Source organism: Triticum urartu, chromosome 4A (assembly GCF_056163025.1).
Source record: "Triticum urartu cultivar PI428250 chromosome 4A, HENAU_Tu73, whole genome shotgun sequence".
Lineage (NCBI taxonomy): Eukaryota > Viridiplantae > Streptophyta > Magnoliopsida > Poales > Poaceae > Triticum > Triticum urartu.
This window is the reverse complement of record NC_141876.1, coordinates 80,454,026-80,465,076: the sequence shown is the minus strand read 5'-3', so window position 1 is coordinate 80,465,076 and position 11,051 is coordinate 80,454,026.

The window sequence follows — 11,051 nt, the reverse complement described above, 5'->3', positions numbered from 1 at the left end:
AGAGGACCAAACCCCTATTATAAACTTACGTTAGATGCGACGATTGTGAGCTGTCATTTGTTTGATGTTTTTCCGACAGCCATAAAATAAAACTCATTTCTTCAAAAACTATTGTTTGTATTGTGTATATTCCTCCCCACCTCTCTCTTATCTCACCCTAAAACCCTTGGACCCAGTAGATGATGAATGAAGTTGGACTGGTATTCTCTGGACCGAAAACCTAGCCGGAAGCAGAGCTATGGATTCAGAACATGGAGAATCACTTCGGGAGCAATTTGGTTTCAAGGAAGAATGAAGTATCGTACGCTCTTCAGTACTTTGAAGGAAGTGCTGCAACATGGTGGCAGATGCATCAAGATATACAGGGATGGAATGGAGCAAGGACTTGGGAAGAATTCAAGAAGACTTTGACAAGATCCCGTCTTATCCGGAGGCACCATGATATCCCAAGAAATAAACCTTGTGCCTGCTAGATTTGCGGAGAAATAGGACACACCCAGGAGGAACACAAGGATGGATGCCCTCATTGTGAGGAGAAACACCCATATGAGGAATGCCCAACTAGTCAGGTGACTTCTTTCTCATGTGAAGGAACCACCCACTACCCAGCTCAGTGTCACATTTACACCACAGTGCAACAAATTATTCAGAAGCAGGAAGAAGGAATGACAGAAGCCCTCCGAGAAGTTGTGAAAGAACCTGTGATTAAGGAAAGTGTTGAAGACCCTGATGGAGAAAGCCTCAACATATTTTACTCCTATGCCTGTTATTCATGTGGAGAAGAAGGACATTTTTCACAGTATAGCACCAAGGAAAGAAAAGAGTATTTGGGATACTTCCCGACAGAAGCAGTGGAGTTTGATCCACGGGGAATACAACGTTTGATCAGAATGAAGAAAACCAGGAAGAGAAAACAAAGACACCCTCAGAACAACCCAATTTCTGCAAAGAGGGACAAGAGTCATATTACCTGTTTTGAATGTAAGGACGTCGGGCATTATGCCAATGATTGTCTCGAAAGGAAGCAAGGAACTCAAGGAGCAGGCACCATCACCAAGAAGCCTCGATACATGCCGGAAGTTATTTGTTTTCGTTGCAAGGAAGCAGGACATTTTGCTAGGGATTGTTCAAATCATGAGAAAGCTGGAGCTGAGTAGTAGAGATGTTGATATCAGTAATAAGGGTAGTAAGGAAAACACTTTTTCATGAGAATGCGGGGTTGAGTTATGTAATAGATTACTCAGAGATTGTAATAATTCATGACTCAATAAAGTTGATATGTCATATGCTGAAAGGCTTTAAGGAGTTGTTATGTTTTATCTTGGAAATTAATATTCTGGGTGAACATGGAAGAAAATGAGTTGTGATGCATAAACTGGATGTTGGAAATTGAGTTTGAAGTTCTGTTTGGATGATATGAATGTGTACCCAAGGAGATATGTACCTTATTCTGAGCACCATTTTTGTTTTACAACTGCAGATGACGACCCTTTATGAGTCTTTCCTTAAAGGTCCGGAAACGATCATGACCCTGACAAGTGATCATGATTACCTGAAGATCCTGAAGGACATGATGAAGCATATTCACCTTGAAGGAGATGCAGTCTACAAAGGCTACCCCTTCATGCAAAAGGGAGTGGAACTTTGTTATGTGGAGGTACACCTCCACCGAATGAAAGGAGTTTGCCCAAAGACGATGGGGCGGTACTTTTTCATCTCACATGTACCACAAGCAACTTTCTTCGACGCTGTTCGTGAAGCAGCCATGGAAGCCATACGCCAGACCGGAGAAATACTTGAAGCAAGACTCCGTTATACTCAGGAATACGTAAGAGAAGTGCATGCAGAGATGATGGAAATGAAGCTCAAGGCCACCATGATGAAACAGAAGATTGAAGATTTCAAGGCGCATGTCGCACAATTCCAGTGGGACTGAAGAATCCTCAAGGAGGAAAAATGAATAAAGTAGGAAGTAATGCGTGACCATACCAAATCATGTGGGTGGCAGCATTTGTAACAAAGTACTTTTTTGAATTTGGATTTATGAAAAATGGTTAAGGATGGGATAAAAGATTTGATATGAAAATAATATGGTTTATGGATAAACTAGTGCTTTCTGGTGTGGTCATACTCCGTAAAGCCACAAGATAATTGAAGAAAGAAATGTGTTATTCATGACGGTCCATAGAAGGGAGCGGGACCAAATAAGTTGGAGTTTTGTATGATCGTTACCCCAAGAGTATGACAAAATGAAGTACTATTGGATTTAAAGGAGGTTTAATGTTGGAATATGGAACAACTGTAACTCCACGGATGAGTTAACACTATGCAAGCGTTGAAGTGGACCGATAACCCACAGGCCCAGGATTTGACAAAGGCACAAGCACAATCTTGTTGAAGGAAGAATTCTGGAAGAAGCTGTGAATTGATCAGCAGACGTTACATAGGATGTTACGTAAACCCCGGGATTGGGAAGAACGATAGATGTTTTGTTCAGCTTGCAGAATCAATGGATTTCCCCGAACCCAGTTCGAGGACAAGAGAAATTTCTGCAAAGCTTGTGAGGATGCCCGACTTTTAGAAATACAAGATTCACTAAAGCTTATACAGGGTAATGATCTGGGTGCGGAATGAATTGATCAACATACCGACTTACTCTTATCATTCACTCTTGATATTTGGAATCGTAAATCTGAGAGACTTATCCATAGTAAAGTGACGACGCTCGTTGAATCCTTTCCTAAGCCTTAGAATGGTATGATGATAAACCCATGTACATGGCAGCTGTTGCCAATCGTAGATTATACGGTGAGAATGAAGCCAATGCCCTTTTTCTGCAGAAACCATTCATGGTAGGCCACCATGAGTATTTCGATAGTTGTCTAGAATGGACGCAGACCTATCAGCTAAGATCTAGTCTCGGACGAACTTCATCTTTGACGAAGCGACCAAAGATTTTGAGGAAAACTCCATGCTTCTGACAGAAGAGCATTAATGAACGAGCTATTATAAGATATGTGAAGAGATAGATATTGCCGGCACTCCAGAGGAAGTATGTGAGTTTATTGGAACTGTAACCTTGCTTTTAAGTGTGGTAGCACCCCTGACCCTTCCGGCCAAAATATTTGCTAGAAGACCTCCAAACCCTAACCTTTTCTTGCTAGCCTCTACGAATCTCGGGGACGAGATTCATTTTAAGTGTGGCAGGTTTGTAACATCCCAAAATTCTAAATTTTGGAATGTTATATTAAATAAATATTTATGATTGTTTGTTTTATTGTTGTGTGACGGATTGACTGAAAGTGAGTGAAATTTGAAACTTTTTGAAAGTTAAATGAGAGGGAATAAAAGGACTTTCCCAATTTTTTTTCATTTTGAATCCCTATTTTTTTAGTTTGCATCTTGTCAAAAATACTCTGATAAAAAAATATGAGAGGAGGAATATGACACTCCAAAAAAAACAGAGACAATGTTTGAAAATTTATTTGAAACTCAAATTCCCTTTCATTTTGGAGTTGCTGCAAAATTTTTTTAAAAAAATTATTTTATTTAGTCATAAAAATATGTTCATGATTTAGGAAATTTTATTCTAAGAATTTTGGTACATAGTATGCCTATATAAAATGTTTTTTTATTTCTGGTTTATTTGTTTTCTTTCATCGCTATTTTATAAAAAAAAAACACCCGCAGGCCAGGCCAGGCGAGGCGCACCGGCCGGCCCAGCCCAGTGCTGGCGCTAGGGCTAGCGCACGTACGGAAGGGACTCCCATGAGCCGCCGCCACCCCTCCCTTTCACGATCTCTCTCTCCCTCGTTTTTTTTCCTTTCTTCTTGCTCCTCATAGAAAGAAACAGAATAGAAGATTGCCATGTCGCCCGTGTCCGCGATCTCCGGAAACCGATCCTCGAAGCTGCCCCCTACCCCAAGAATATGTCCTATCAATACCTAGCTAGTCCCTCTCCCGATTTCCTTTGAAAACCCATGCCCCAAACCCACCGTACCACATGCCGTCTTCATTCCTATCTCGGCCACCGAAGCTTTTTCGTCGGATGAGTGCATCATCGGTGAGCCTCCTTGAGATCCCTCCCTCTGGACTTTGATTTCCCTCGCCTTTGCGCCCCTCATTGACATATTTTTGTCACCCAGGTTTGACCGGAGCTACCGCCTCAAGCTCGCAACGCCACCGGAGTTCATCCAGAGCACGGGAGTTTACACCGACGCCCGCTCGACTCCGACGTCTTCTCGCCTCACTATCCACAGAAAATCGGACCCCCCCGGAGTTCTCCATCCACTGGACATCGCCGTCTCCGCCACCGGTCACCGGAGCCACCACCCCGCCGGCGCCCTGCTTCTCTGCCACCGCCGTTTCTTCACTGTAAGTCACGTAGGTGTTAGCTCCTTCCTTTTTTTAATCAAAGCGCTAAGTGCTAGATCGGTTTTAGTAGATCGGTTCTTTAGATCAGTTGGTTTGGTTTAGTACACGGTTTATTTTGGTTTAGATCGAACCAGTTTGCCAGTTTTTTGTTTTAAACGTACGTGCACGTTTATGTAAAGTTCCACCCGAGCAACGGTTAGTTACAGATCGCTCAGCTCCTTGCCTAGTAGACTTGCCCGTTCTGTTTTTTCTTTTAAATTTTCGTTACTATAAAAAAACAGAAAAGTTTCAATCTTAGATATTCTATAACTTTTATGTTTTAGATCCAAATTGAGTGATTCTTTTTGCATTGTGTCACAAATTTGTTGAAGTTTCTGTTTGCGTACTTAGTTTTCAAATTTGACCAGATTAAATTTGAGTTTGATGAAATTTGTTCAAATCACTATTTTGGCCGTATCTTGAGTTTTATGAAATATTTTTTTTTGATTCATTCTTTTTGCTACTGTTTTGTTATTGTTTTGTTTATCCAGTAGCATATATTTATTTATTTTAGTTTATTGTAAATTAGGGTTTTAGGCAAAACAATATTGTTTTAGTTCTAGTTTTGTTTTAAGCATAACTAGAGTTTTAAAATAGTCTTTTTATGTGTTTCTTTTTGCTAGTAAAAGTTTATGAAAAATATCTTCTGTTATTTTAATAAAAACTATATTTCTTTTCTGTTAATTAGATTAGTGTTTTAATTGGTATTAAGTTTTACCTAGGACAAAACTATATTAGTTGTTTGTAGTAAAGTCTTAGACTTTTCCTAGTAGTTTTCTTTGTAGTTTTATTCGAGGGTTCTTTGGAATTTGTTTGAGTTTTATTATTGAGTTTCTTTGTGTTTGGATTGTTATTTTGAGTGCTAGAATTGTTTGCTATGATGTTTGCTTATGAATGCTATGTCTGTTTAATATAGATTTTCAACGGAGTGACGAATAGTTTTACCAAGTCTTTATTCTGAGAGCGTTATTATCTTCATCAAGTAATACCAGGCAAGTTCACTTTGACCATGTTTTTCATACCTATATTTTTATTGCATTTAGTGTCATCCTTGCAACAACTTCTCCAGTAGTGATATGGATTCTTGTAGTTGAGTAGAATGCATGACGTAGGAACCCACCTCCCTGTTACCAAGCCCGGGACGTATATAGTTTTAATGCTACGCTGTAGTAGACGGGGTTTGGTATGAGTGCTCGGGAGTGGTGTGAGAATGAAGGACTTTACGTCAAAGACGACAACTTCATGATGGCATCTGCAAGGACTGCATCTTCAGGACTCCTCAAGATTTCGAGACTCAAGACAAGAATTTAATACACACTACTGGGTGAAGGACGGTTGACGGGCACCCTGGAGAAACCAGTGGTTGGCTGGGATGCATGGAGAAGCGCCATGACATCTTGCGGAAAGCTTCACCTAGACTCAAAGAGACGGAAGGATACTTCATCCCCGGAAGCTTACCTGTGCAACCGCAAGTCACTATGGGCTCTGGCTTGGTTGACCTTAGTGGTGACTCTGGCTGGGACAGTGCTAGCAGATGTAGAACTACGGTAGGATTGGATGAGCACCGGACAGTGGTCAGAGGAACTCTTCGGAAGACCATGTTTCGGTCATCTTGTTCTCAAACACCCTGAAGTGCGAGAATGAAAAGAGAGGGATCGAATCTTGCGGGTAAAGTGTACAAACCTCTGCAGAGGGTTAAAACCTAATCGATTAGCCGTGTCCCCGGTTACGGACAATTTGAGCCTCTGGACTTGGATCTATCTCGGAACTCTCAACACCGGATTGATAACTTAATTGTGGGCAACTTATGATGATAAGGGCTATGAGACATCGGTTGGCGGAACCATGTCATGATAGAAAACTCTGTAGTACAGACTCCTGATATTCCTTTGTTGTAGGGAAAATAAAACCAGCTTTTATGCAAAAACATCAGACACAAAGCCACGAATCCATATTGCATATAGAATAGTTTTATCATATGTTTTCCTCATATTGTGATCTTGCCGGTACATTCAATGTACTGACCTACACGGTTGCAACGTCTCATGTTGCAGATATGTTCCTTCCGACGAGTAAGAGTATGGTACATGGTTACGGTCTACACTCAACCTGTCGATGGCGTTGATGGGACTCCACACCTGATTGTTTGTTTCCGCTGGGACTTATGAGGTATATATCCGTTTTACGTTATATATACATGTGATTGCACTTTGATATATACATTGATGTACTGTGTGTGCCAGCATACCGATCCAGGGATGGCACAGATACACAGAGGCTTGACCATCTGAGGTCGGGTCGCTATAGATATGGTATCAGAGCACATGTTGACTATAGGACGTGACCCTAGAAATCGGAAAGCCCCTAGGACAGGAAATCTCTAAAACTCTATTTTCAAAAGAATCCATTACTTCTCATCTTTTCTGATTTTATCAAATATCCTCTCTTACCTCAAATAGTTAGAATATACCCTTTCCCTTTTGACCACACAGAGGATCAACCGAAGCCGCTCCAAGAAGGACAAGATATCGGACAACCGATGACCATTTCAGAGTAAACAGGATTTGACCATGCATTAGAAGAGTTGAAGCTACACCAGTTGAAGACTCCGACGACTTGAAGAATCAGAAGAATTATTCAACCGTTAGAGGACCAAACCCCTATTATACACTTACGTTAGATGTGATGATTGTGAGCTGTCATTTGTTTGATGTTTTTCCGACAGCCATAAAATAAAACTCATTTCATCAAAAACTATTGTTTGTATTGTGTATATTCCTCCCCACCTCTCTCTTATCTCACCCTAAAACCCTTGGACCCAGTAGATGATGAATGAAGTTGGACTGGTATTCTCTGGACCGAAAACCTAGCCGGAAGCAGAGCTATGGATTCAGACCATGGAGAATCACTTCGGGAGCAATTTGGTTTCAAGGAAGAATGAAGTATCGTACGCTCTTCAGTACTTTGAAGGAAGTGCTACAACATGGTGGCAGATGCATCAAGCTATACAGGGATGGAATGGAGCAAGGACTTGGCAAGAATTCAAGAAGACTCTGACAAGATCCCTTCTTATCCGGAAGCACCATGATATCCCAAGAAATAAACCTTGTGCCTGCAAGATTTGCGGAGAAATAGGACACACCCAGGAGGAACACAAGGATGGATGCCCTCATTGTGAGGAGAAACACCCATATGAGGAATGCCCAACTAGTCAGGTGACTTGTTTCTTGTGTGAAGGAACCACCCACTACCCAGCTCAGTGTCACATTTACACCACAGTGCAACAAATTATTCAGAAGCAGGAAGAAGGAATGACAGAAGCCCTCCGAGAAGTTATGAAAGAACCTGTGATTAAGGAAATTGTTGAAGAACCTGATGGAGAAAGCCTCAACAGATTTTACTCCAATACCTGTTATTCATGTGGAGAAGAAGGACATTTTTCACAGTATTGCACCAAGGAAAGAAAAGAGTATTTGGGATACTTCCCGACAGAAGCAGTGGAGTTTGATCCACGGGGAATACAACGTTTGATCAGAATGAAGAAAACCATTAAGAGAAAACAAAGACACCCTCAGAACAACCCAATTTCTGCAAAGAGGGACAAGAGTCATATTACCTGTTTTGAATGTAAGGACGTCGGGCATTATGCCAATGATTGTCTCGAAAGGAAGCAAGGAACTCAAGGAGCAGGCACCATCACCAAGAAGCCTCGATACATGCCAGAAGTTATTTGTTTTCGTTGCAAGGAAGCAGGACATTTTTCTAGGGATTGTTCAAATCATGAGAAAGCTGGAGCTGAGTAGTAGAGATGTTGATATCAGTAATAAGGGTAGTAAGGAAAACACTTTTTCATGAGAATGCGGGGTTGAGTTATGTAATAGATTACTCAGAGATGGTAATAATTCATGACCTCAATAAAGTTGATATGTCATATGCTGAAAGGCTTTAAGGAGTTGTTATGTTTTATCTTGGAAATTAATATTCTGGGTGAACATGGAAGAAAATGAGTTGTGATGCATAAACTGGATGTTGGAAATTGAGTTTGAAGTTCTGTTTGGATGATATGAATGTGTACCCAAGGATATATGTACCTTATTCTGAGCACCATTTTTGTTTTACAACTGCAGATGACGACCCTTTATGAGTCTTTCCTTAAAGGTCCGGAAACGATCATGCCCTGACAAGTGATCATGATTACCCGAAGATCCTGAAGGACATGATGAAGCATATTCACCTTGAAGGAGATGCAGTCTACAAAGGCTACCCCTTCATGCAAAAGGGAGTGGAACTTTGGTATGTGGAGGTACACCTCCACCGAATGAAAGGAGTTTGCCCAAAGACGATGGGGCAGTACTTTTTCATCTCACGTGTACCACAAGCAACTTTCTTCGACGCTGTTCGTGAAGCAGCCATGGAATCCATATGCCAGATCGGAGAAATACTTGAAGCAAGACTCCGTTATACTCAGGAATACCTAAGAGAAGTGCATGCAGAGACGATGGAAATGAAGCTCAAGGCCACCATGATGAAACAGAAGATTGAAGATTTCAAGGCGCATGTCGCACAATTCCAGTGGGACTGAAGAATCCTCAAGGAGGAAAAATGAATAAAGTAGGAAGTAATGCGTGACCATACCAAATCATGTGGGTGGCAGCATTTGTAACAAAGTACTTTTTGGAATTTGGATTTACGAAAAATGGTTAAGGATGTGATAAAAGATTTGATATGAAAATAATATGATTTCTGGATAAACTAGTGCTTTCTGGTGTGGTCGTACTCCGTAAAGCCACAAGATCAATGAAGAAAGAAATGTGTTATTCATGACGGTCCATAGAAGGGAGCGGGACCAAATAAGTTGGAGTTTTGTATGATCGTTACCCCAAGAGTATGACAAAATGAAGTACTATTGGATTTAAAGGAGGTTTAATGTTGGAATATGGAACAACTGTAACTCCACGGATGAGTTAACACTATGCAAGCGTTGAAGTGGACCGATAACCCACAGGCCCAGGATTTGACAAAGGCACAAGCACAATCTTGTTGAAGGAAGAATTCTGGAAGAAGCTGTGAATTGATCAGCAGACGTTACATAGGATGTTACGTAAACCCCGGGATTGGGAAGAACGATAGATGTTTTGTTCAGCTTGCAGAATCAATGGATTTCCCCGAACCCAGTTCGAGGACAAGAGAAATTTCTGCAAAGCTTGTGCGGATGCCCGACTTTTAGAAATACGAGATTCACTAAACCTTATACAGGGTAATGATCTGGGTGCGGAATGAATTGATCACCATACCGACTTACTCTTATCATTCACTCTTGATATTTGGAATCGTAAATCTGAGAGACTTACCCATAGTAAAGTGATGACGCCCGTTGAAGCCTTTCCTAAGCCTTAGAATGGTATGATGATAAACCCATGTACATGGCAGCTGTTGCCAATAGTAGATTATACGGTGAGAATGAAGCCAATGCCCTTTTTCTGCAGAAACCATTAATGGTAGGCCACCATGAGTATTTCGATAGTTGTCTAGAATGGACGCAGACCTATCAGCTAAGATCCAGTCTCGGACGAACTTCATCTTTGACGAAGCGACCAAAGATTTTGAGGAAAATGCTATGCTTCGGACAGAAGAGCATTAATGAAGGAGCTATTGTAAGATATGTGAAGAGATAGATATTGCCGGCACTCCGGAGGAAGTATGTGAGTTTATTGGAACTGTAACCTTGCTTTTAAGTGTGGTAGCACCCCTGACCCTTCCGGCCAAAATATTTGCTAGAAGACCTCCAAACCCTAACCTTTTCTTGCTAGCCTCTACGAATCTCGAGGACGAGATTCATTTTAAGTGTGGTAGGTTTGTAACATCCCAAAATTCTAAATTTTGGAAGTTATATTAAATAAATATTTATGATTGTTTGTTTTATTGTTGTGTGACGGATTGATTGAAAGTGAGTGAAATTTGAAACTTTTTGAAAGTTAAATGAGAGGGAATAAAAGGACTTTTCCAAAAAAAATTCATTTTGAATCCCTATTTTTTTAGTTTGCATCTTGTCAAAAATACTCTGATAAAAAAATATGAGAGGAGGAATATGACACTCCAAAAAAAACAGAGACAATGTTTGACAATTTATTTGAAACTCAAATTCCCTTTCATTTTGGAGTTGCTGCAAAAATATTTTTTTAAAACATTATTTTATTTAGTCATGAAAATATGTTCATGATTTAGGAAATTTTATTCTAAGAATTTTGGTACATAGTATGCCTATATAAAACGTTTTTTTATTTCTGGTTTATTTGTTTTCTTTCATCGCTGTTTTATAAAAAAACACCCGCAGGCCAGGCCAGGCGAGGTGCACCGGCCGGCCCAGCCCAGTGCTGGCGCTAGGGCTAGCGCACGTATGGGAGGGACTCCCACGAGCCGCCGCCACCCCTCCCTTTCACGATCTCTCTCTCCCTCGTTTTTTCCTTTCTTCTTGCTCCTCATAGAAAGAAACAGAATAGAAGATTGCCATGTCGCCCGTGTCCGCGATCTCCGGAATCCGATCCCCAAAGCTGCCCCCTACCCCAAGAATATGTCCTATCAATACCTGGCTAGTCCCTCTCCCGATTTCCTTTGAAAACCCATGCCCCAAACCCACC